This window comes from Nylanderia fulva, unplaced genomic scaffold, assembly GCF_048542155.1.
Source record: "Nylanderia fulva isolate GAGA-0341 unplaced genomic scaffold, ASM4854215v1 Scaffold219, whole genome shotgun sequence".
Lineage (NCBI taxonomy): Eukaryota > Metazoa > Arthropoda > Insecta > Hymenoptera > Formicidae > Nylanderia > Nylanderia fulva.
In genome coordinates, this window is record NW_028190284.1 from 3,044 (window position 1) to 23,967 (window position 20,924).

The following is a 20,924-nucleotide window of genomic DNA, read 5'->3' on the forward strand; positions in this document are numbered from 1 at the left end:
ATGTAATAGCGAAACTGCAGTAGCTAAGCACAGGTAATATACCACATAACTTAATTTAAAATAAAAGTTTATATTATAAGTAGATATATGTATATAAATAAATATAATTTAATTTTTTACATAAATTTATAGAAATCGCAACATAAATGTATCCAGAACTCCATTTCAACAAATCCAAAATCAAATGTCTACTAATGCTTGTAGTGTTAAATCACCGCTAATTTTTCATACAGTTGATAATAACAAAAATACGTGTTCACCAAATGATATGAATGCTAACTGTGCTTCAATTAGCTCGCAGAATGTTGCTCAAGATTTTATACATAATGTGAATAATGCTATCAAGTTAGACATTATTTCATTGGTAAATGATGTAACAGTTGTTTTGGATGATTGTTGTAGAAAAACTTATAATACTGCAATAATATGTGATAATGTATTGCAAATAGCGATCAGTACAAAAGAATCTAAATATAAATGGAAAAAAAAAGAAAATATAGGGTAACAGGAAACAGGTAATATATTTTTATTAAATACAGTTATGAAACAATTTAACGAACAATTTATTAAATACAATTTTTTTTTTAATTACAGATGTTATAATTTGTATACGTATTCAAAGGATAACTGGTCAGAAAAAGCGTGCAAATATTTTTGGTAAAAAGAATTCAAAAATATATATACGATTCATGGCAACAAATATGAAAGTGTAGCTAGGGAATTATATGCCAAAGCAACAGCTTTATTCGTTCAAGAATGTGGCTTAATCGTTTCACAGAGTAAACAGTGGCTAGCACATTCGCTTGATGGCGTAGTTATAAAAAATTTTAGTCTGTGGAGATTACTAGAAATAAAGTGTTCTTTTGAATTACAAGAAACAGAAGAAGAAACATTGGTAAAGAAATGTAAATTTTTATGTTTAATAAAAAATGAGTTAAAGCTCAAAACACGACACCAGTATTATGCTCAGATACAATTTGGCATGGGCTTATTGAACTTAAAATATTGTAATTTTGTAATTTATTCTAATGTTTCACATACCATAAAAATTATAATGGTTGATTTAAGTGAGAAATATGCATGTAATCTGTTAACTACTCTTAAGAACAATTATTTAAAAAAAAATGTTGCATGAAATATGCAAAAATTCAAAAATATTATAGAAAAGTGCAATATCGTTAAGTACAAAGTTTAAGTATTATTAAGTATAAAGTATTGTTACAAAATTTCAAGGTTTTAAAGCAAATTATTTAAGAAATAATAGAAGTATAAATGATTTATTTAATTAATTTATGTATAATTTTTTAATATAAATACAAATTTTTAAGAACTATAAAATAAACTTTGTTTTGTTGGTCATTTATAATTAAAATTTGTCATCAGCAAGAATAGAAGTGCTTAAATTAACCAGTCCACAGCAAATAAATATGTCGTCAATATAGTTATAAGAAACCAAGGAAAATTATTCAAAATTTGAAATTGTTTAATTCGCTGGTTCATCCTTTCAATATCCACTCTTGCACATGCGATTTAGCTATTTTGAAGTGCTTCTTCTTCTGATAATTGTTTATTTTTCAAAAAAAGGCAGTCTGATCAATTTAATCCTTCTTTGCATACACTTATCATCGATTAAAAACCCTCTATCTACCATTACAGCATCTCTTGTACTTTCTAAATTTTTAAGGATTTCACTGTGATTAAATATAGTTTTATTTGAAGCTCTTCCTCCAAATGCTTCACTAACATACACAATTATACCTGCTGAAGTCACTTCAGTCATAAATTTTACCGTCAAATCTCCTTTATAATGAGAGTAAAATTTGATACAACATTTTAAACATTTTGGCTTTTGTATTTTTATTTCCGTACAATCTAACACAGATGTAGTTGCTGGATATTTGTTAAAACATTTCGGCATATTCCGATTAATCTCTTCTTTCGGAACTCTTGAAATAACAGATTGTAAAATAGTTGATAGTTTTTATACTGTGTCATAAAAAATATTTCGAATAGTCACAACACAAACTTGATTAAATAAAACTGCAAGTGCATTAAAAGGTATATCTAATTTCAGCTTTCCAGTTGTTAAAATTATACTTTCACGAGTACTTAATAAACGTTTTTTTTTGAGGATATATTTTATTCATTTTTGTCAATTCATTTAAAATTTAAAAATTTGTTATATTACACATTGTGATTAAGTCTTTCTCATTTTTTATGAAAGCACAAAAGGAAATGTTAAAGTCACCACTAGTGACTTGTACACCTTTATCATTACACACCTTCTCTGCACTATTCTGATCTGGCATTGTATTATTTAAATTTGTTGCGACTTGTTCTAACTTATTATTTACTATTGACATTTCAGAATCACAATCCATGATTTTTAAATCACAATCTGAGTCGTGATGTTCTGGTTCAGTTTCAAATGTATTGGTTTTATTTATCTCTAAATAAGCTGAATTGTTTTGCAATGATTCTTCTTGTGAAAAAGTATCTGAACTTAAAATTGATTCATCAACTTTAAATATTTTTTTTAGCTTTCTCTTCAGTTTTCTACGTTTCTATAACAAAAAGAAATATAATTGTTCAGAAAATAGATTTTATGAGAGGATTTTATTCTTTCTTAATGTGAATTTATTAAATATTTAGACTAGATATATATAAGTACGTGTGTATTAGGCGACGGCTCTAACCCAAGTGCGAGAACCAAGGTGATCCGCAGTTTCGGAGCCACTTGTTTTTGCGTGATATCATCATGCACGATTCACAAACACAAAACAAGGTGGGGAGGCTGTGTGCGTCCCCTCTCATACTTGTTATATATTTACTAATATTGAACTTTTATACAATATAAATGTATCACACATTTCAATAATAATAATTAATAAAAAATAAATATTTTGGTTTATGTAAAATTAATTTAATATGCGTGTACATACAATTTTTTCTTGTCTTTGTAAATTTTCTGCTTGTTTGCATTTTGACATATTTACTGGCGTTGGTACAGCATCTTTTTTTAGGATTCGCAATTTAGCATGCTGATCTATAGAAAAAAATATTATAGTGATTATTATTACTTTATTACTTTATGTTTACTTTATGTACTAACCTGGAAAATAATAGTCCTTTGCAATAAAATGTAATGAACAAACTAATAGCTCCCTGTTATCATCGCAACATTTAATATTCTGAGCCATTTGAACGTTTATCCACAAATTCCACATTGCCAAATAAATTGGTTCTTGCGATTTTAGCACTTCCATATTTTGGAATTTGGTGAAAGCTTAAATTAATCAAAGAAAGGATTATGTTATATCTTTTGGAGCCACACGTTTTTTACGCAGGCAATTTCCAGTGGCTACTTTTTTTTATGCTGAGGAGAAAATTCCATTATCTTCTTAACAAATTTATTTTTTAATTTTTTACAATTTTTTTTCAAAGTGCTTATTTTTCCACAATTTCACTGAATATCGTACAATAAAACTATCGATGCGGTAGCCATATTGATTAGTTCACGCAGCGGCCGCCAGTGTCGCACTAAATATTTAAACTCCCAATACATAATTTTAGTTCTTGAATTTTATTATGTACATAATGGAAATTCACTAATTCTAATTTCTTATGTACATAATAGAAATTCAAGAATTCTAAATTAACTGAATTTCTATATATACAAAATTTGTTTAACAATTTCTATGTTCTTTTTATGGAATTGATCATTTGATAAAAGAATTGGATGGTCCACCAATTAATTATCGTATTGATTCTATGTTTATATGGATGACCCGAAAAATAATTAATGTATCGACCTGAAAAAGTCGGCTTGTGATACCAGTCAGTAATTAGTAGATTTCCGTTTCTAAAAAAAGTGGTGTTTAAAAAACTAATCTTGTTATTACTTTCCATTTTGTGTGTGAATTTTAGTTGTTTATGATAATTATTAAAAGTATTCAAAATCAAATCAATTTTATCACGAGGTATAACCGCGAAGATGTCATCAACATATCTAAAATATCGTCTAACATTAAAATCGAACCTTTCCAAGTAACTAGTTTCCAGGTCATCCATAACCATATCTGCCAATATGTTTGTAATAAAATGTTTTACATAAAAAAAGTTAATAACACGTTAAACACTCAAAAGGATATTGAAAATCTAAATATTATTTATGACAAGGTTATCAAATTAGTTTAAAATTGATTGTATTACATGAACACGCTCTTTTACTGACGAGAAGTCTTTTAAGACACAAAGTTTAATCTCAAAATATGTATATGTATATTTATGAAAAGTTATAAAATTTGCGCACTGCTGTACTTATGTGGTCATCTCCAATATTATGTAAGAATTCTGTGTAATTTTTTGTTGCTGCTTTTTATCTTAATTTATTGTAATAATACATAACTATATATAATTTTTCAGCTCATTTGAAAAGGATCTAAATCACAGGTCGAAACGTCATGACATTTTAATTGAAATAAAGCCTTTTTAGTCCAGTATTAGTCGTTTCTTTAATATTACATACTTTTATTTTTGGTTTTAATTTTATACTGGCGAATTGATTTCTCACACTAAATTAATTAAGACAATTTATATTAATAATTATTAATATAAAAAAGGAAGGAATACTATAGGCAACAAAAACCAACTATGACGAGCAAACCAAATTACGATGTCACATTATTAAAATATTAAAACATTTATTAATCTTAAAAAAACTTAAATAAAATTAAATTTAAATTCTTTCTCGACAGTCTTTCTCAATATAATATAATGTTAATAGATAATATAAATTTACATTAAGCCGCAGATTTGGTCAAAACATATTTAATTTTCTATCGATAAATTAACGCAGATTTCTAATTGCCTATACTCTCGCTTTTACAATTATCATTTTAATTAACATTATATTATATTGAGAAAAACTGCCGTGCAGTCGAAACGTATATGTACATGTAATTTAAATTTAGTTTTATTTAAGTTTTTTTAAGATTAATAAATGTTTTAATATTTTAATAATGTGACATCGTAATTTGGTTTGTTTGTCATAGTTGGCCTTTGTTTCTTATAGTATTCCTTTCTTTTTTATATTTATATTTATACGAGCTTAGTAGTTTTATAAATTTATACATCTTTATATTTAAAAACTTGTAATTTTTATATTTACTTATTCTTCTTAATTAATAATAATAATAATTATTATTATTATTATTAATTATTATTATTATTAATTATTATTATTATTAATTATTATTATTATTATTTATTATTTATATATAATTATATATATAAAAAATTTCTCCCGGGATGTGTGTGTGTGTGCCCTGCGCAATTAGCGGATAAATCGGGTGTAAGATCAAAAGCGAAACGTGTGTATCCTTTGGAATAACATCTCTATTTATGGAATTTTCCTCGTTCAAAAAATGAATATCGTGAAAAAAAAGTTTGATAAGCTTCGACGTAAAGCGGTTCTTCCAACGAGAAATTTGGTTGTAATAATCTATTAGGAATTTACATACCGTTGACGTATGTACAGTGAAAAGAAAATGCCGTAATTTTTAAAATGAAACGGATTTTTCTATTTCCATTAAATGCTTTATTATTAAGAAAACTGACTATTATTATTCGTTTGGATAATTGTCCGATTACGTTATCTAATATTTCACCCATAACACCACTGTGAATTGTGAATGTTTTAATCTCAATTTTCGTAAACGTATAGTTGGCTGTAACAACATTTTAGCATGGGCTAGTAGCATTCCTGCGCATATTTTCGCTCTTCTTACTATCAAGCTGGCGTCGAGGATATTTGATGCGTTGCTACTCTCCACAAGACAGTCTCTAATCTTTAGTCGGTTCAATTCTTATTTTAATTGAAGGATTATTATTATGTTCTGCAATTGTTAAAAAAATATTTACTTTAAACTCTAATTCCTATTTAAGAATTAATATTTTTAAAAATAATACATTAAAAAGTGTATTTATACATATACAATATGTGGCAGTATACGTCAGAAGTGCGGCGCTGCTTAGTTCCGCCGATGCCGCTAGGCGGCGCGCGCTCGGGAGACTAACCCGTAGTTGAAAGTAAGCGTGCGCGGCTACATATATGAGAGGCGTGTAGTACTGGACATGGCAGCATACAAAAATAAATATGTATAATAAAATGTGTAATAAAATATATTTTGAGAAAAAAAGGAATTTTTTATTGTACTAAAATTTAGGGATGTTTGATTCTTCCACAAGAATCGATTCTTGAATCGATCTACTTTAAAAAATCGTTAAATTTTTAAATTATTATTTTAATTTTAGTTATATTTTTTTTAAAACAATTATATTATATTGTATATTAATTTTTGATGGCGAGATAAAAATTGTGGTGTACTACACCGTGTCCTTTTTATTTCGTGAATGATGTAACACGAGTTTTTATAATATTAACATTTTATAATATTAACACATTTTATAATATTAAATATACATTTATATATAAAAAACACATTTCATAATATTAAAAATTCAGTCTTTTAATTGCCACTCTTTGGCTCTCAAAGAATTCAAAAAAAGTAATTGTAATGATCTGGAGAAAGTTGATTTCTGTCCTCAGTTAAAATATTTCTAGCTCGTGAAAATATTCTTTCCAAAGGTACTGATGTTGCAACCACAGGTAAATATTTTTTTTGCAACTTTGCTAAGTGTTGGTAAATCATTTTCTATTGCTTAGATCAATAGAGGACATTGGATTTTCTTTCAACTTTGCTGGTAATTGATATAAGTAATGGTTTAAATTGGTTGGCATTTTATCTTGATTTCTTTCATTTTCATTTGCAACTTGTCCTTCAACAAGATTCTCGTGAAATATCCAGAGATCAGATGCCTCATTTCATGACATTTGGTTCAGTCATCATCGTATCACCATCAGAAATATTTGCTTGGTCAATTTCTTCCATACATTTAGCAATATAATTGACTGATTGCGCACATGCTACAAGTTCGTTCTGTTGAAAATGCAATCGCATAAATCGAGAATCTAATATTGTCGAAATTGCAATAATTCGATTAACTGTTATGTTTCCAAATATTTTCGTGGATTTCAAATTGGAGACGATTTATTAAAGTTTGTGCAGTTGGCGTCTGCAAATGTATGCAAAGCGATTGAATCTTCTTTTTCAGGCAGATCATTAGAATCATTTTGCTGATCATGACATACTTTTCTCCACAAAGTTCTTTCGTTATTTGTTCAATTGATCGCAAAACTTCAAGAATTTCTTTTGCGAGTAGCAGTTCAGCTGCCATCAACATTGGAGGTGAGCTTAGTATTTTCAATAAAATTGATCCAACTGTATCCGCCAATAGAATAAAGCGTTCTAACATATAATATGTAGAATTCCAACGCGTATCAACACACTGAATTACCTTGAGAGCGTTGACCTTTCGTAGTTCACTAGCAGCAATTGAGGATTGTTTAAAGAAGGTCACAATTGTTTTAATCTTTGTCATCAAAACTTTTGCGTCATCAAAGTCCATAGTATGTGTAGCAACCAAATTTAATGTGTGAGCAAAACATAGAAGATGTTTATTACATTCCAATGTATCCTGAACTGCTTTTACAATGTTTGCTTCATTGTCTGTTATCATTACAACAACGTTGTCTATCAATGTTCCACTCATCCATCACATTTTTTATCCACTTATTTAAAACTTCAGCTGTGTGCCGTTCCGTTACTTCAGTTACACCTATCGTTGTGAATTGTAATTCGTCTTCAAACTCATAATGTGCTGTCATTCCTAAGTAACTCACGGTGTTGAATGTATCGGTCTAGAGATCAGATGTGAGCGAAACGTGCTGAACGGTATTTAGTCTATCTTTAGCAATTAATGATAAGTAATTGTATTTCTCTTCATGTATTCAGTAATCTATTTTCTTTCCAGGCATACTGTATAAAGGAACAGTAGTTTTTATAAGGTATTTGAAACCTTCTCTATTTACAATATTAAAGGGGATATTATCTTTGGCGATCATAACCAGTATGGCATTAATTATTTCTCCAGCTTTTGATTCTCCTTCTGAAAAAATCATAAATTTTTAATGTAATATAAAAATAATGTAATGTAATCTTATTTATGTTAAAATATTATAAGAAAGGAAAACAGGTTTTGAAAAAAAATTAATTTTACTTTAAAGAATCGTAATATTATTAATTATTGTATAGTGTAACAAAGAAATAATTGTTACTCTTGAGAAAAAAAGACATACTTTATTATTTAATCAATTTTATTTCTACGTGAAATTTGTTTGTATTGTTTTTTACTAAATTAAAAAAAATAAGATGCTTTTTTTTATAAAAAACTGTTCATATAAAGGGCTATAAAAATAAATTTCATATACAAAGTAGGAATATTTTATATTATATTACCTTTAAACGATTTGATTTGCTTGAAAATATAGTTAATCCTTGGTTGAAAACAAAATGTTTTACTTGAAGAAAATTTTTCAGACACTTCTGATTCTATCATTAAAGCTGTTGGTGAAGCATTGGATGACCTAATGGTCATTGCATCTGATTCCTTCACTGTTGATGACGCTGGTGACAGTGGTAACAGCGTTGATAATGTCGATACCAATAGCATTGATGAAGTCGACGGTTCTAAGATTGAGCATTTAGCTTGATTATTATCACTTGTATGATTCTAACAAAAAGAAAAAGATGAGAGAGTGAGTAAAACCGCAGTGAAAGGACGAGTTTCCTAACAATGTATTATGTATATAAAATCTAAGAAATTGATTTACTGAATTATTTGTCTGTTGCATTTTATCAGCTTTAGCAGTCACTTTTATAAAAGTTTTTTTATATCAGGATTATTTGGATGCTTTCAAATCAAATGATTTTTTTAAATTGGTGTTTCCACCGGATCCACCAGACTTACATCGGTAGAGCAAATTTTACAAATACCACCAGTTGGATGTTTTATAAAGAAATGCCATACTTCCTTTTTAAGTAAAGGTGTTACTAGAAAAAAAAATAAAATATTTTTATTTTCTATAAAATTTCTGGCAAATATAAAAATCAGAAATTGTAAAAAAAATTTAGGGTAGGTGAGGTTATGAATCAACCTTTATAAAAATCATAGTGCAGATTGAAAAATAACTTACTTTTTTCTATACTACTTGCTCACTCGTTAAACCCAACAACCTTCTTTCAATTCAATACCAATTTAGCATTCAAGATTCTTATCATTATTGACAAGCAGGTAATACCAATTAATATTCGAGAATAATTATTAGCAAGCAGGTAACATAAAAAATGGTAGGAGAGGAAATGAATATATGTGCATGACAAAATATTACAATCAATACACATCACACACAATATTTTTGCAGTACAGTATTATAATTCTATACATACCTAATAATTGTAATAAATTTTCATTCCTGAAAATTTACGGACGCACATTGGCACACGCAGTTTAACGGTTCAACGCACAATACAAAGTTAAGTCAGAAGACTCATGGCTCTAGCAGACCAGCGCGATTTTGCGACACGCAACGCGCGATATCCAATAAGCGTACAGCTTTTTTCAAAAAGCAGTACGTTCATTGGATATCGCGTGTCGTGAAATCGCGCTGGTCTGTCAGAACCATGTAATGTCAATGCTTTAAAAGAAAAAATCGGTTCATCGATTCTGAGGGGCTATTCTCGAAATAATGCGTATGCGCAAGTACTGATTTGCGAGCGCTCCGAATTCAAAAGTGTATTCTCGAACCAAAAATGCGTGCGCGGGGACGGTAGCGCATTCGCAAATTTTTACTCGCAATGCAATGAGTGGGTAACAAGCTCTCGCATCTCTAATTGCGCATACGTTCCGTTAAAAAAGACACATATTTATCGTAATGGAGTTAATAAATCAAGCTATTGCATTAAATAATTAGAAGCTGCCGAAATTGCTTGCAGAACAACGGAATCCTCGTCAAATTTTTGATGAACGTGATCCTTTTGAATTAGTGATAATAGGTTTATTAAGATATTTAGGCTATCCAAAAATATTTAGTTACGAATTCATTGATGATGTTCAACCTTGTATGCGGGAACCATCGAGGAATCTTCTTTAGCGTACAAAGAAGGTATAAAAAATTTTATTTTTATAACTGCATATTACACATAATTTAAACTTATTTTAATAATTTATTTATATTGTGTACCTAATAGATATTCTCTGCATTAGTCTGTTTTTGGCAAACGGTAGTTATCAAATGGATATATAGGTAACAATGTGGACATTGCCGTTAGTCAGTCTTCGATATCAAGAAGTATTCACGAAAGTATGTAATGCCGCTAATTAACCTAACGTAATGAATAAGTGGATACGATTTCCTCGCACTAGAGCAGAATTTATAATTATCTACGTAATGGGTAATTCACGCATGAATTACATGTTCTCATTTCTGTTTTCATTTCTTATGAATGTAGGGTGAAATCATAAAAAAATGTTTATAATACAATGAAGAGAGAACAAAATATTTTTTTTAAAAATAGGATAAAAAAAAACGCAAAAATAAAAAGAAACGCGCCCCCAAAAATTTTCAGTCTAGGGGAAATTTTAATTTTTTGAACCTAAATTTTTAATTGGGGGGAAAAAAAATTTAGACGGGGAGTTTTTTTTTGGGAAACTTTTGGATCCGAAATGCCACAAAAACGGCAAGGAAAGTTTAAATTTATAGCGGGGACTGAAAATTAAAAAAGAATTTTGACTGTTAAATAGAAAATTTTTCCCAAAAACTGCTTTTTTTATTATACAAGCCGGTTTTTTTTTTTTTGACCCTTTTCTGGTCCCCTAATTTTAGTTTTTTTTTTTTTATTTTCATATTTTATTTTTAATTTTTTTATTTTTTTTTGCGTATAATTATCGACTGGGTCGAGGTAGAAACCGCCGTCGTTAGAGGATGTTCCCCCTGTAATGTCTTCCTCCCCTTTTTAGGGGGGGGGGGTAGTGTACTTCCCCGGGTTTTTTAATTTTTTTAAATTTTTTTTGGGTTTTTTCGTTTTAACTATACTATGTTTATTATTTGGAAAAAGGGGTCAAAAGCTCTGCTTCCCCTTTTCCGACGTGGTCCCCCCTTAGGGGCCCCTCCACGGCCGGGCGGTTTTAAAGGGAGGAGAATGATATTTAATTTTTTGGGGTTTTTTGTATAAAAGTTTTTAAAAATTTTTTTTTTTTACCCGTTCTTTTTTTTTTGTTTCTTTGTATTTTGCAGCTACTGGGGGAAAACCCCAATGGTTTTAAACGTTTTTGAAAATTTAAAAAAGGTTTAAATTTTAATTATTTAATTTTTTTTAAAAATTTTGGGGGATGTGTCCGCAAGGCCCATTGCCGTTGAATTTTAAAAATTTTTATTGTAACACCAATATTTGGGGCCAGATTTGGGGTTTTTATTTGTTTACCTGGCTGTAATAAGCGCCTTTTAGGAAATTTCCCCCAAATTTTTTTTGGGGCAAGTTTAATGAGCCTTTTTCAAACATTTGAAGGTTGGATTAAATTAAACAAGGGCCCGATTAAAATTAAACTTGGAATAATTTTTTTAAAAATTTTTTTAAAAATTTTTTTTAAAAGGTTAAAAAAAAAAAAAAAAAAAACCGTCTCATCTTATTTTTCCTTTTTTGTTATTTTAAAATTTTTTCATTATAATTCATTAAACCAAAAATTTTTTTAAAAACTATTAAAGACATTTTAAGAAATGAAATTTATGATGCTCATAGACAGAGGCACAAAGTTAGATTGGATATTTATGAAATCGTTCGTTACATCATGATAGATCTCCCAGTGTGTTATTGCGATGGGTTTTTCGGTGAGCAAAGCAGATCGTTACATTATTTTTATAATAAGGAGCGGGTTCGACTGGATGATAAATTTAGATGGCTCTTAGATAAACAAAATAAATTCAATAATAGAAATATTCGTCCTATCCAATATTATTACACATGTACGAAAGAATTTTCTTCAAGGCCATGTGAGTCAGGGCCGTCTCAGTCTCTCAGCGTTTCCTTGAACCCGACTTCCTTTGTTTCTTTAAATCCTGATGTTGCTGACAAAAGAGATAAATGGTTTTTAAATTTATCATCCGTATCGATACCGGTTGAAATTCGAGATTTGTTGCGGTTAGGAGAGAACTTCTGTCTGCCAGTATTTGACAAAGATAAAACCACCATAGAGTTGTTGAAGAATGTAGAACAAAATATTTTTAAACTCCCTGTGGAAAAACGATCTGCAGTCAGAAATAGAGCCTTTCCCATAATAAATAAATTCCATATTTCCATGTCTGAAAAAGCTCACACAAAAAATAGTTTTTGTAAGGCTTACAAATTGACGGGTAAATTCATCCAAGACAATCCCGATATTTTATTTATGAAGGCGGATAAAGGTAACATCACGGTTGCGATGAACAGAGATATGTACATGGACAAAATGTGTGATTTGCTGGCTGACCGGGATACTTATACTGTTGTTAAAAAAGATCCGACTAGGAACCTAATTAATCAATTACACGGAATTTTAATGAGATGGAAAATGAAGAATTACATTTCTTCAACAACATATAAATCCCTGAACTGCACGGACGGGGTTCTACCGAGAGCGTATGGTCTGCCGAAGGTGCATAAACCGAATTGCCCTTTACGTGTCATCGTGTCATCTAGGAATACACCTCTTTATTACTTGGCAAAATTTTTACATAAGATAATATATAAGGCAATTCCGAAACCTGATTCGGCTATTTCTGATAGTTTCCAATTAGTGAACAAATTAAATGGTTTATGTGTGGATAGTGATGTGAAGCTAGTTTCACTAGATGTTGCATCATTGTTCACCAATGTACCATTGGATATGGCTATTGATAGTTTAATTAACAGATGGGGGTATATTGAAAAAGAGTGTATTATTCCACGAGATGAATTTTTATTGGCAATTCGTTTTATTATGAATTCGACTTATTTTATGTTTAATAATGTATGTTATCAACAGACTTTTGGCACGCCTATGGGTTCCCCCCTCTCACCGATCATTGCGGATATTACATTGCAAGATTTGGAGAGTAGAGCGATTGCTGCGATTCCAATGTCATTTCCATTTTATTTTAGATATGTTGACGATATCGCGTTGGCGGCCCCACCCTCCATGCTTAAAATTGTTTTAAACACTTTCAATTCTTTCCATCCTAGATTGCAGTTCACCATGGAGGAGGGGGTTGACAACCGATTGAATTTTTTAGACGTCACCATTATTATAAATAATGGGAGCATTGAGTTTGATTTGTTTCATAAGCCGACGTATTCAGGCAGATATTTAAATTTTGAATCGCAGCATCCTCTCTGTCATAAAAAAGGCACCATTATCAGCCTCATTGATAGAGTTTTTTGGCTATCTCATCCGAAATTCCATAAAGGTAACTTTGAGTCTATGATTGGAGTTCTTTTGTCTAATAATTATCCTCTCAATTTGATATTTCAAACATTACAAGCGCGGTTAAAAAAGTTGTTCTTCCGCTACAATAATAAGTTGCATAACAATAGAGCAAATATATGCAATGACAAGATCCTTACGCAGAAAAAAGTTTCGTACTTTAATATTCCGTATATTAATAATGTATCGAAGAGAATTGAGGACATTACACGTGATTTGGATGTCATTCCATCCTATACAGCAATTAACAGTCTCCGTAAATTCATTAAAGTACACAAGGATAAGTTACCAAGGGAACTCCATAACAATGTAGTTTATAAAATTGATTGTATGGATTGTGATGCGTCGTACGTAGGGCAGACGGGTAGATTGTTGAAAACTAGGATGAAAGAACATCGCAACAACATAAAAAGAAACGCGTCACAATTATCAGTCATATCGGAACATAGATTATTGAACCATGAATTTAATTGGGAGGATGTAAAAGTCTTAGACGAGGAGCCTTTTTTAGGTAAACGTTTGGTATCCGAAATGATCCACATAAAACGGCAGAGGAATAGTTTAAATTTACATAGCGACACTGATAAATTAATCGAGAATTTTGATCTGTTAATAGAAAAATTTACCAAAATCTAGCTTTGTGATTATACATAGCCGGTTTTTTTTTATTATACCTTTGACATGAGTGCCGATAAGTTTTAGTTGTTTTTATTTTTATTTTCATATTTTATTTTTATATTTTTATATTTGTTTTTTGCGTATATATGTATCGACTGGGTCGAGGTAGAATACCGCACAGTCGTTAGAGTGATGTGTCACGTGTAGCATCGTCTTCTCTCTGTTTTTACTGTTGGGGTGAGTGTACTTCCCGGTTTTTAATTTTTAATTTTTGTGGATTTTTCTACGTTTAATCTATACTATGTTGATTAGTGTTGGTAAGGGAGTCACTGCTCTGCTTCCTTCCTGACGATAGTCACCGTTAGGGAGACGCTCCGACGGCCGGACGGTTTGAATAGGGAGGAGAATGATATTTAATTTATTTGCGGATTGTATGTATATGAGTTTTATAATTTTCTGTTTGTACCGATTATCTTTTATTTTTGTTTCTTTGTATTTTGCAGCTACTGAAGAAGACCCGAAGTGGGTCGAAACGTTTAGAATTTAATAAATGAGTTTGATTTGAGATCTCATTTTAATTTATTAATTTTGTGCATGTCGTCCGCACAGGCTCCGATTGCCGTTGAGATTTTATTTTTATTGTAACACAATAATTCGAGCCGAGATTAACTGTTTTTATGTTATTATCATATTTATGATAAATGATAATAACGTTCCTCACTCACTCACTCACTCTCTCTTTCTCTCTCTCTCACTCTCTCCCTCCCTCATTATTATCATTTATTGATTATTTTAAAAAACAAAATTTTGATAGGACGTATTCGAATACTACACAGAAAAAATTTTTTCTTAAAATTTACTCTAAAAATCATGGTAATCGTGGGACAATGGTATTGAAAGAATTTTATAAGAATTTTTCTGATTAATATTTACTATAATAAAAATATTAATAAATAATAATCCTTAAGGTTGCCAGTAATAATTAATAAAAAACCACTCCTCAATGTTTAAAGTCGACCAGACTGGCGATAATTTATTATAAATAATTATTTGAAATACAACGTTTCGGCTGTCATTGCAGCCCTTTTCAAGTACATCTATAAAAAGTTCCATCAAAATAATTATAATTTAATACACTTATTCGCAACAAATAATTATACATTTAAAAACAAAAATGTGTTACATACCAAATTTAAAACAGTAAATCAACTTCTATGCAAACAACCGACAATGTTAACGCTTGTTTTGATGAACAATGCAAGACTGACAGAAGTAAGCACATAATAAATAGATGTTAACTGTTCGCAAGAATCTTAGTCACTAAGCGTTAAGAAAATAGAGACGAAACTAGATGTGTCTTTCGTAATTTAAATCGTCATAATAAAGTCAAATAAATAAAAATAAATAAATAGGTGGATATAAAAATAAAAATAAAAGTAAAAATAAAAACGACTTAAATAACGTCAAGAACACGATCATAAATCCCACTAAAATTCTCCGTATCTTTCTGTAAATTAATACTTTTTCGTTGTTTTTTTATGTAAAACATTTCTGCAATTTCTCTTTTTCTTGTTTGTTTTTCTTCATGCAGAATCACCGGAGAATCCCAACGGAACTCATGATCGTTGCAAATCCGATGCAAACTAACGACAGAATGCAATGTCTTGTCTTTTTTTATGTTATTTCTATGTTCTTTAATGCGTGTTTCTAAATGTCTCTTTGTCTGTCCAATATAAGCCGAATCGCAATTCGCACATTCAATTTTATAAACAACATCAGTTCTTTTTAAGTTTTCGATCCCATCTTTACCTCTTTTTATCAATGTGTCCAATTTTTTTGGGACAGTATATAAAGCATCAATTCCACTTTTATTAATGCAACGCGTAATATTCTCGCTCAGATCTTTAATGTAAGGTAAAACAATGCAATTTCGCGTATCATCTATCAGAATAAAATAAAAAATATACTCGATAAATTTTACTATGTTTATATTAATAATTTTTATTTTTATCATAAATGATAACGTTTCTCTCTCTTTAGCTCTCGCTCTCTCTCTCTCTCTCTCTCTCTTTCTCTCTCCCCCCCTCCCCCCCTCTCCCTTTCCCTCTCTTTCTCTCTCTCGCGGCATAGAAAATATTTGTTATCTTTTCCGCACCACCTTGCGGTAGATAACACGGCGCATTTTTTTTAAAGTGGTATCCCCGGTAGGTCTAATCCACTCTCATATTTTAATTTAATAATTGTTCGAAGTGCCTTCCTCGTTCTTGCGAACAGAATTCAGCCCTTCGAACAATATTACGCGTTGCGCGATACGCGATTTCTGGAGTAATGGTAGTAAAAGCTGCGAGAATTGCTTCCCGTACTTCAGCTTCTGTATCATCACGCCTATGCTCGACTAAATCTTTAATGTGACCTCACACGAAATAATCGAGCACGTTAAGATCTGGCGATCGCGCCGGCCAGATGATCGGGCCGCCTCGACCTATCCATCTCTCTGGATAATGCGCGTTTAAAAAATCGCGCACTTGTCGAGAAAAGTGCGGAGTCCCGTCATGTTGAAAAATGAGTTCCGCTCTATCGCGAAGAGGAACATTTTCGAGAAGAGCAGGTAACTCATTTTGGAGGAAATTAAGATAAATTGCTCCATTTAAACGCGGTGGAAGAAAATATGGCCCGATCTAAAAAAATTTAATATTAAAAAAAAATGATTTGTTAAACTCGCGAAAGAAAATTTTTTTACTAACAAGTAAATTTACTATTTACTATTTGGTTTGCTTTTATTCCTGCCCATACATTTATCGCCCGGCGATATTGATAAGCGCGTTCTCGAACGACATGCGGGTTTTCTTCTGCCCAATGCAGAAAATTGTGTGAATTAAACACCGTTCGGTGTGAACGTGGCTTTGTCAGTCCATAAAATTCGATCGGGAAAAAAAATTATTCCGTCGATACTGCGCAAGAAATCCTGTGTGTTTCACCGACTGTTAATATTTATTAAAAATAACGCGAAAAAAATATGAAATAAAGATAATAAAAATACCTTTACAAAAATAGACGCGCCGTTCGTCATCTCTCGGTAAAAGTTGCTGTACTCGCTGATGATAATACGGATGCAATCTATTCTGACGTAGAACATGATGCACCACGTATCGCGAGACCGAGCATCCGAGATACACGGCGCACACTGGTCCTGGGGTTTTCTTCGAACGCTCGCAGGATTCTCTCTTCTTCTCGTACGTGATAACGTACTGGTGCCCTCGCGTTTCGATTTGGCATCACAACTCCTCTTTCTCTGGCGCGTTGAACACTTTAAAATTGTTTTATAATACGGATGACGCTCACGTTCGGGAAATCGCTCCGCGTAAAGACTACTCTTCTGAAGTATAATCTGCCATTATTTAATAACTTTTTACACGCATTTTACGAGACGTACAACTCGAAAGCTGGGCAGCTACTGTGGAGCAACAAATTACGAGAAAAAGAGAATTGATAATAATTTAAAGAAAATTATTTCAAACGTTTGCCGCAATATCATCTGATATCCTTGCGGTCGATCGCGATCATATCTTTATCTACCAAAAACGCTCCGCGTAAAGGCGTAAAGGAAAGCCGCGGCGCGCAAAGATCGGCGAAGAAAATTATTTCAAACGTTTGCCGCAGTATCATCTGATATCTTTTCAGCCGATCCTTGCGCGCCGCGGCTTTTCTTTACGCCTTTACGCGGAGCGTTTTTGGTAGATAAAGATATGATCCTGCCTAGCTTTCGAGTTGTACGTCTCGTAAAATGCGTGTAAAAAGTTATTAAATAATGGCAGATTATACTTCAGAAGAGTATACGGAGCAGCCGGAGAAAATGCTCGTGCTACGGCTCGTCTTTACGCGGAGCGATTTCCCGAACGTGAGCGTCATCCGTATTATAATACAATTTTGAAGTGTGTTCAACGCGCCAGAGAAAGAGGAGTTGTGATGCCAAATCGAAACGCGAGGGCACTAGTACGTTATCACGTACGAGAAGAGAGAATCCTGCGAGCGTTCGGAGAAAACCCCAGGACCAGTGTGCGCCGTGTATCTCGGATGCTCGGTCTCTCGCGATACGTGATGCATCATGTTCTACGTCAGAATGGATTGCATATCCGTATCATTATCAGCGAGTATCATTACAGCAACTTTTACCGAGAGATGACTGTTCGCGAACGCGCTGCGTGAGAGAGGATCTCGCGACACAACAGGATAAGTCACTTTTTTTTGTATCAAAAGGTTTAATTTTAACACACACTTAAATACAAAATACACTTGAACAAGACTTATTATAACAGTTAATTATTTCAGAGAAAACGTAATCGAGAACAAAGTGCGGAATAAGCGGCGGTTGTCAACGAGATTTTTTGCGGATTAGCTAATATGCGGTTTGCGTTATGCGGTCACTGCGAAAGGCGATAAGGCGGGAGTTTCGAGTGCGAGCTCTCTTTTATGGTTTCCCGAAGAAAACCCACCCTCTCGGGAAGCGCCTATTATTGTGAGCAATTTAAATTGTGCTCGAGGTGACTCGAGGACACAGCTCATAATTGGCCGCTTCCCTAAGATGCGCAAAGGACTCGCGTTTTGCCATGCGCGCGCGGCCGCTCGCTATTTCTAATTGGTGATTGAGGCCGCGTGGCAATTTTGCGCATGCTTTTAGCGCGATACGTATCCGGCGAAAACGGTTGCGATACCGCTAAATGTTTATATGCAAAGAATGTTTTGTGATGATAGGTTTTAATTTATGACATCTTTTTACCTTGACAAACATACAAAAAAGAACGTGACTTTTATTATTGACGCTGATCGATGATTCTAGAATTTACTAAAAATTTACTTTGCATCTCAAACAATGATGAACGGCGGGTCTATTTTTGTGAAGATATTTTTATCTTTATTTCATATTTTTTTCGCGTTATTTTTAATAAATATTAACAGTCGGTGAAACACACAGGATTTCTTGCGCAGTATCGACGGAATAATTTTTTTCCCCGATCGAATTTTATGGACTGACGAAGCCACGTTCACACCGAACGGTGTGTTTAATTCACACAATTTTCTGCATTGGGCAGAAGAAAACCCGCATGTCGTTTGAGAACGCGCTTATCAATATCGCTGGGCGATAAATGTATGGGCAGGAATAAAAGCAAACCAAATAGTAAATAGTAAATTTACTTGTTAGTAAAAAAATTTTCTTTCGCGAGTTTAACAAATCATTCTTTTTAATATTTCATTTTTTTAGATCGGGCCATATTTTCTTCCACCCCGTTTAAGGGGATGCTGGAGCGTTGGCCGAACTCCGACGGGTTAGCGCCCTTATTTGAGTGGAACTAAAATTGTCGATAATTACCGACAATTTTAATTCCGCTATTATCGATAATAATCCATATATGTCAAAAAGCCATTTTAGTGTGTTCAACATATTGAAATCAGACAACATAATATATTTTTACTGTAGAATCATCTCGCACACGCATCTAAGCGTGTCAATGACAGTAAAACATACATATATAAATGTGTCTCTTTATGACATAGTTGAACACAATTTCAATATTGCTCTTTTATATATTTTGATGATATATGCATATTTTCATGTATTTTTCAAAGGAAATATACAGTTTACCATATATATATATATATATATATATATATATATATATGGTAAATTGTATATTTCCTTATATATATATATATATATATAGTATATACAAGGTGGTTCAAAAGTCCGGCAACGGTCAATTATGTTCAAGAAATAGTGGTCTTATGAATAAAATATAAAAATTGCAGGGTTCAACCCGGGAAAAATTTTTTATATATAATTATATAAAATAATTGTATAATTATACATAATTATATGTGAAATATGTTCATTTTATATATAATTAAATTTATTTATATATAAATTATAAAGTTCATGTATAATCTCATGTCAAGTTATATATGAAACATTATATATATATTAGGAGACGCGGTAGTGTCTCCGGCCATGTTCAAACCCTAAAAGACCTTAAAAGACACTACAAGTCTCCTTATCCTGCACCATCAAAGTCCATTTTTTGGGGGTGTAGAACTACTAAAATATAAAAAATTTTGAATTGCACGTAATATAACCTGAAAGGCGGTATCGCCACGAGTAATTTGAGCCAAGAAAAAATAAAATCGGTCAAGCCGTTCTGGAGATACAAGCGGTCAAAAAGTGACGTTTTTCATGAAAAATGAAGTAACGTCGTCTTCTTCTTCTTCTCTGTCCGCTGACGTCATCAGGATTATATATATATATAAATCTCTTCTCACCTTTCACTCACACCTCCCTCAACTTCCACCCACCCCTTTCCCACCCACATCCCGCCCCCCGCCCCCACCCGAACCCCCACCTTACTCCCACCCCCACTCCCACCTCTCTTTCGCCTCTTTCACCCTCTTTCGTCCTCTCTCATCCTCTTTCGTCCTCTCTCACCCTCTTTCACCCTCTTTCGTCCTATTTCACCCTCTTTTGTCCTCTTTCACCCTCTTTCGCCCTTTTTCATTCTCTTTCGTCCTCTTTGACCCTCTTTCGCCCTCTTTCGTCCTCTTTCACCATCTTTCGCCTCTTTCACCCTCTTTCGTCCTTTGTCGTCCTCTTTCACCCTCTTTCGTCCTCTTTTACCATCTTTTGCCTCTTTCACCCTCTTTCGTCCTCTCTCACCCTCTTTCATTCTCTCTCACCCTCTTTCACCCTCTTTCATTCCCTCTCACCCCCTTTTGTCCTCTTTCACCCTCTTTCGTCCTTTCTCACCCTCTTTCACCCTCTTTCGTCCTTTTTCATTCTTTCTCACTCTCTTTCACCCTCT

The 20,924-nt window shown here is 32.2% G+C and overlaps 1 long non-coding RNA gene and 2 pseudogenes across 1 annotated transcript; 2 read left to right on the top strand and 1 right to left on the bottom strand.

The window, feature by feature from the left end:
• Positions 1–14,436: 14,436 nt before the first annotated feature.
• LOC146723220 (uncharacterized) lies at positions 14,437–14,641 on the top strand. Its single transcript, XR_014924679.1, has 2 exons — positions 14,437–14,507; positions 14,580–14,641. It is a non-coding gene; the product is annotated as an uncharacterized LOC146723220 (long non-coding RNA).
• Positions 14,642–16,512: 1,871 nt separating this feature from the next.
• Positions 16,513–17,742, bottom strand: LOC146723221 (uncharacterized; annotated as a pseudogene).
• Positions 17,743–17,822: 80 nt separating this feature from the next.
• Positions 17,823–19,405, top strand: LOC146723222 (uncharacterized; annotated as a pseudogene).
• Positions 19,406–20,924: the final 1,519 nt, after the last annotated feature.